Source organism: Galeopterus variegatus, unplaced genomic scaffold, assembly GCF_000696425.1.
Source record: "Galeopterus variegatus unplaced genomic scaffold, G_variegatus-3.0.2 Scaffold6276, whole genome shotgun sequence".
Lineage (NCBI taxonomy): Eukaryota > Metazoa > Chordata > Mammalia > Dermoptera > Cynocephalidae > Galeopterus > Galeopterus variegatus.
Genome location: NW_007732387.1, coordinates 81661 through 88927, shown reverse-complemented (window position 1 = coordinate 88927; position 7267 = coordinate 81661). Strand labels below are relative to the sequence as shown.

Below are 7267 nucleotides of genomic sequence, written 5' to 3'. Positions count from 1 at the left end.
ATGAATACATGAAAGCATATAATTCAAAAATACTAGGTCAGCTGGAGCCCTTGATGAGATGCTGGTCATGCAAGGAAAGAGCATGATCTAGAAACCACTGAGTGGAATGAGGGCCTGACACTGCAGAAATAAGAGGAGTCTGTCACGTCACACTAATACATTGGGCAGTGTGCTGCTGGTAAAGGGGAGTCAATAGGAAGTTCCTGTAAGTTACTGATGAAGGAGTATATGGGGTAATCTTTGTTGGTGAGAAAGATTATTCTGCCAGACAAGTGGTTACAAAGCATGCCATAGTGAAACAGACTGCCTTGATTTCGAATACTGGGATTACCACTTTTTCACTATATAACTTAAGCAAATTCCTCAATCTTATTAAACTTCATCTAGTGCCTATGCAAAGTGGCTGTTTCAAGTCCTAACTTTCAAGTTTCTTTTAGGTATCAATGAGGTCAAGCAGGTAACACATATATCATAGAGCTTAGCACAATGTAGAATCTCAATGCATGGAAAGTATAGCTTGCATTTTATTTTTATTATGAAAATAAAGCTCTGGAGACTGTTAATGTCTGCTGTTTCATCACCACCATCCTCGGAGATAATGATGGGGGAAGTCTCTGTAGTTTGCTAGTGCTATCCTACATTTTGTGCCACAGAAAAGTGGAGGTCTCACCAGCCCTCTGCTGATGTACACATGCTTTGATTAACCTTGAGGCAGAGAATGAATCTGTGATCTTATTTGTATTGAGAGGCTCTTCTACGTTTGCAGATTACCATGGCATCTGGACCCATTACGTTGGTCCCCATATGTCTGAATGAGCAGCTGTCCATGAACCAGAAAGCCTTGGGGATGTTGTACAAGGTTTCTCAGCGTGTGGTGGTTGCAGCTATCGCAGGGCTGTATCGTACAGGGAAATCCTACTTGATGAACCGTCTTGCGAGAGAAAACCTCGGTGAGTGAGGTCCCAGTGCAGGGGCGATTTACTTCACTCCAGCTACATCTCAGCTTCTCATCGTTCCTCCTGGTGTCGTGTGAAGGGAGATTCAAACCTTTTGTTCAACAAATTGTCTAATTCTCACCAGCAAAATTACAACCGTACCTCTTTCTGTGTCCAATTTTTTCAATTACACTTGTCATTTTAGCTTCCTATATAAGGAAAATCTCCCATACTCGTGCCATTAATCCCCTCTTTTCTAACCTGTTTAGGCACTGAACTCTTACAATCACCCCTGTTCTCATACCATGTCTGCTTTCTCTACTTGATTATTCTTATTAACTAGCCAATATGCTCGAATAGTAGTCATTTTAAAACGCTCCCTGGTCACCACATCTCATTCTGATTACCACCCCTGTTTTCCTTTTTACTCCTCTTCAAGCACAAATATTCTGTCTCAGTTTTCTTCTTTTTTTTTCATTTATTCTCTTCCCACCTCTCTCTTCAATCAACTCTTCTCTGGTTTTAAACCTCCACATTCCACTGGACTGCTCTTGTTAAATTTACCAGTGACTTCTGTTTTGTCTGACTCAATGGTTGTTTCTTTATAACCAACTTTGTCCCATGGGGGGCATCATTTCTCATGGTTTACTTATCCCTGTTTCTTAAAATACTCTCCTTCCTCGTCTTCTGTGGCACCACACTCTGATGTTTCTCCCTGTCTCTGTGTCCACCCCTTCAGCCTCTTCACCAGCCTCTCATTGTCCTCGCAGTCATCCTAATTGGAGGTCCCTCTGGAACTTGGCGCTGGGACCTTTTCTTTCCTCTATACACTCTTTTAAAGTGATCGCATCCAGTCTCAGGACTTTAAATACCACCTTTTCTGATAAATCTCAAATTTATATTTATTACTTTGGTATATCTTCTAAAATGGAGACTCCTAAGTCAAATATCCACAGGGTTTTTTTCTTTTCCAAGGTCCTCAAAGTTGTCATGTTTACAGTAAAAGTCTTGATCAATCCCCACCCCTAAACCCAAATGAAACTGGTCAAAACAAAGCCAACTAAAAACACAACTGAGCTTTATCACTCATCTTCCTCTCATCTTCTTTTCAACCATATATACCACCACCCTCCCAGCCTCAAGCTCCAAACCCTATATCCTTCACTTAATCACCTCCCACCTAAAGTCCGTACATCAGTCCTCTGGTTTCTTTTGCTAAATATACCTCAAATTCATCTTTCTTTCCATTTCTATTGTAGCACCCTAGACTAAGTAAGCTTCATCTTTTGCTTAAAATACTGACTAGAATCCTAAGCATCTTCCTTACTTCCTTTGTGACCTTTTAATCAGTTCTCCTTAAAGCAACGAGAGTGATTTTTAATCTAGCTGCTTTTAATACCCTCCTCAAGCTTCCATTAGACTTATCTAAAATCCATTCTCTTTGGAGGCACAATATAAAATAATCTTTCCACTTTCTCCAGATTCAATTTTTCTATTTTCTACACCTCTGGTTATGCTACAGCCACGCTAGCCTTTTTATTTTATTCTCGCAAATTGCAAGCACTTTCCTATCTGCAGGTATCTACATTTGCAATTAACTCTGCCTGCGATGCTTGCCAGTTCTTCACACAGCCAGCTCTGTTTCTTCTTCAAGGCTTTGCACAAATGTTAGTCTCCAAGTGGTCATCCTTGACCATCCTGTCTCATGTTGCTCCTTCACTTAAACTTAACCAATATATTTTTTAATTTAAGTCTTTGTTTGTTTGTTGTTTGTCTTCTTATATTAAAATGTAAGCCTATAGAGTAAGAAACTTTGTCTGGCTTCTTTACAGCCAAATTTCTAGCAACAACAATAGTGTGTAAAACACATTAGAAATGCAATAAATGCTTCTTTACTTAAATAAAAGAAAAATCAGAATATTTACCTTTAGCTCACTGTTATCTTTATGAGGCTTTTGCTAACTTTCTTGAAATTTTTGACAAGGACACAGTGTCTTTGTGTTCAGAATGCCTTGTACACTAGCATATTCAAAACTTACAAAGTTCTGGGAGTATGGTTCAGTGTAAAAACCCTCTGATGCTGGGAATATTATAAAAAAAAGGAACATAATAAAAGTGGAGGACAACTTATTGAGTCTCAAAATCAGAAAATGAGAATGTAGAAGCAACACCAGTCACCATCGACACTTCTATCTGGTCTCAGACACAGCTCCCAAAAGTCCTTTTCCAGCAACATAGAAAATTGGCATGAATGTTATGTGCTGTTAAAGTTCCTCTTAGAAAATGTCTTAACTGCTGCTGAGATCGCTTGAATTTGTTATGATTTAGTCTTTTCGGAACAAGTGAGAAATGAGATGCAGACAAATCTTTTATGAGGGTACAAAAGTATATTTACTGATCTATTCCTTTCTCCCCATGCTTCGGTCCATAAAGATCTGACTACACCTTGATGCCCCATAAGCTGGTTAAAAGTTAGCAGAGACTTAGCAGTCATTGGTTTTACCTCCCATAGGACAGGTGTTTCTGTCTGATTTAGAATCTCCTGAGCCTTGAACATATCCCCAATACCTGGAACATAATAGCTTAATCAATCATTATTGAACATATGGCCTTGTTTATTCCTCAGATTATTGAAAGTCTTGATTCAAGTAGCATAACTTCTTTCAGAAGTCATGATTGTTTAACAGCCCCAACACAAAACTTCTTTCTGTACAGCAGGCCTTTTCTCTCATCTTGTTCATTGGTTGGCCCAACAGACATGAATATAGACTTTCTTATATTGGGAAATGGAATTAGCACTTATGAATAAACCGAACTTTAAAATGTGGAAGAGTTTGACAGTTAAAAGTATGAAGTGGTTAGATGACACAAAGTTGGACATCGTCTATGAAGTGGAGAGGCACTGTCTTGTATCTTGGGGCACTTATTTTTTTTTTTTTTTCCTTTTTGTCTCTTTTTTTGTGACCGGCAACGGATCGCAACCCTCAGTGTCGCGCCCGTACCGGACCGGGACCGGCAACGGGATCGCAACCCTCGGTGTTGCCCCCGCACCTCGCTCAGCCAGTGAGCGGCCGGTCTGTATGTGGGATCTGAACCCTCGGCGGGAGCGCCGCTGAGCTTCCCAAGCGGCGCACTGTAGCAGTGCGCCACCGGGCCGGCCCTCTTGGGGCACTTATAATCCTACAAGTCTGACTTCGTAGTCTTTGAGCTACTTAGATGATCTGCTCTCAGTATACATAGCTTTCCCCTCTTCCCTTCAGTCTTCCCTCTGGGCGCCACGGTGCAGTCTGAAACCAAGGGCATCTGGATGAAATGTGCACCCCACCCCTGCAAGCCCAGCCACACCCTGGTCCTTCTGGACACTGAGGGCCTGGGTGATGTGGAAAAGGTAAGTCAGAGAGTCACACAGAGATCCCTTTTACTCTTGATTCCTCCTTATTTCTTAATAATCATTTGTAATTTGACTTGTGACTTGTGTATTTTGACTCTAGTCTTGAAATCTAGAAATCGAACTGTAGAGAAGGAGGTTTGCTTTGGTCTGTTTGAAACCCATATCATGTATTGTGGTATATTAGGTAAAATCTTTTATTTCTGAGAGCTGAAGTAAATAGTTTCACCCATTTTAACAAACCTTAATTGAGAATCTGAGTGACAGGGCCTTGGGCCTAATACTACAGATATTACTGAAAAAGGTTAAGGCCCTGTCCTGAGAGACTTCAGACCAGTTGAGGAGACCATGTGTATGCAGCTGATGTAATACTATGTTATCAGTTACTATGTGATGTGGGTCAGCAAGTTTAGTGTCCTGGAAAGCAGAGTCAGAGACACACACAGACAGGCAGGATGCTTGTTAATATGGATTTTAGGATGTCATTACATTGTGGGTAAAATGAACAGCTTCCTTCTTTCTCCAACTTTGTCTTTGTCTCTCTCTCCCTCATTACCCCTCTTCTTACTTGAAATAATATCTACATATCTGTAGGTTTCTATTTCTTTCCAAGAGAAAGGAGAAATTCTGTATTTATTTGTGAAACAATATATTAAACAAAGGTAAAGTCTTGGTTTTAAAGTCTATTATTGTTTTTCTTAAGTTCGACTTCTTCTGTATTTAGTCGACTACTTTTTAAATAATTAGATTTGAGAAATGAAATATATCAATAATATCTTCTTTTCCAAATTCCCATATTCTAGGTTTAGATTGCAGGATTTCTTTTCCTCAAGAATTTTCAAGAATATGTCAGAGTTTTACTACAACTGATTGCTGGTTTCTGCGGTAATTTAGGCAACATAAAAACAGTTTTTCCTGTCTTCAAGACTGTTTATTATTCTGCACAAGACCTTATCTTCTTATCTTCTGCACCTATTCTCGGCACCATGGAGGTCAGACCTAATAACTTTCTGGACATTTTATTCTAACTCTAATTTTGCCTCTGCAAGTTTTTCTACTTGCATAGTTATTTTATTTTTTTAAGTCTACATTTTACAAATCCTTTAACACCCAGCATAAATTTTCAGGAAAATTTCATATCACAAACATGCTTTCTCTGATTTGAATAGCTCTTGTTCCCCTTTGACACATTTATTTTTATTCAGTATAATGGCTATTGGTTTTACTGCTTAGATCCATTACTAATCTATAAACTTTTTGAATATATTATCATCTTAGTTGATTTGCTTTTTAAATGTTTGTAATACCATGAGAATCATCTCTAGAGTGACAATTGTTATATTTATCTTTGCTTCCCTATAACTAAGAAATGTGTGAAATATTTGGCAGTAACTCAGGTATTTACTTTCATGGGATTTAATTTGAGTTTTCAGTTATGACTAGTGCAGTATATATTATACAGCCCATTTATTATTAAATGAACATGTGGTCTTACTTATTACTGAACATCTTAATTATTAATGATTAATAATATAATAATAATGGTGAAAGGAATAATAATTAATTGCTCATCAGGCACTCTACTTATTTTTTTCTACACATATTATCTTATTTCATCCTACTCAGAAAAAAAAGGACCCTTTAAGAAATGTTCTTAGAGTTCTTTCACAGGTAAGGAAACTGAGGTCACAAGAAATGTTAATGTAATTGTCCAAGCTGAGATTTGATTTTAATTCCGTTTTCAAGGCTTTTTCTTTGGACCAGCACTGTGCTATCTGAAATAACAAATGAAAAATGAGTGGACAAATAACAGAATGATTTTCTGGAGAGAAGATATATTTTCTAGGGTGACCCTAAGAATGACTCGTGGATCTTTGCCCTGGCTGTGCTTCTGAGCAGCACCTTTGTCTACAACAGCGTGAGCACCATCAACCACCAGGCCCTGGAGCAGCTGCAGTATCCTTTCCAGTTTTATTGAGAAATTGATGGGAATGGATACCAAATTCTATTCCTCTTCCTTGTGGCTGAGTTGGTTTTGGTGAAGAAGAAAGACAAGCCAAAAGAGAGTGTTTATGACAATTTTTATAAGAGAAATCTGGGCATTGTGGGTAGCAGGGTCCTTTTTCTTAGCCAAGTCTTAGTTACGTGACAGATCTCACAGAATTAATCAGGGCAAAGTCCTCCTAAAGATTTGATGGAATAGAAGATCCCACAAAGCTCATGACTTTCTTTCCAGATTTTTATCTGGACTGTATGGGATTTCAGCCCGGAGTTATAGTTAAATCGTCAACCTATCACAGAAGGTGAGTACCTAGAGAATGCCCTGAAAACGATTCCAGGTATCAGAACATGGCCTGGGTGGTAAATGGTTCAGTAGGGAGTGGGATCTGCTGAACACTGCCTGTCATTTCTGAGGTTGCATTTGTATTTGAGGCTGGACCATGTCCCACTGAAATGGTGGCTGAGCCTGGATTGTTATTCCTTGATAAATTCTAGTAACTAGAGTTAAGCTCACCCGGGAAGAGTAGGGCCTTAAGGCATAATGAAATTATTCAAAACCAATTTGTACTTGAGGTAATTTGTGACTTAGTATTGAGATTGCAATGGGTGCTAAAACGTTCCAAAGACCATACAGTAGTGTTTCTTATTACGCTTCTCCTGTCTGGTGTTGAGGGAAACACTGAACTAGATTATTTCTAGACATAAAATCAAAAGAAAACCTATTTTACTCAGTTTTATCTTACTCTTCTCAGGGAAGCATATAACTTTCTAGTGCTTGGATAGTTATATCTACAAAATACCCTAAATATACCTGAAGATCCACTTTTTTGGTAACTGCCTGATCCCTCATTTTCCTTCCCCCATCATATCATTATCTTTATTCTGACACTTATTTACTATACTACTTTAAGTTAATGAATTGTTTTGTTTTAATGATTTGCAT

At 38.6% G+C, this 7267-nt stretch overlaps 1 pseudogene; it reads left to right on the top strand.

Annotated features, from left to right (window-relative positions):
• The first annotated feature begins 772 nt into the window (after positions 1-772).
• Positions 773-7267, top strand: part of LOC103606084 — an 11886-nt pseudogene continuing 5391 nt past the window's right edge.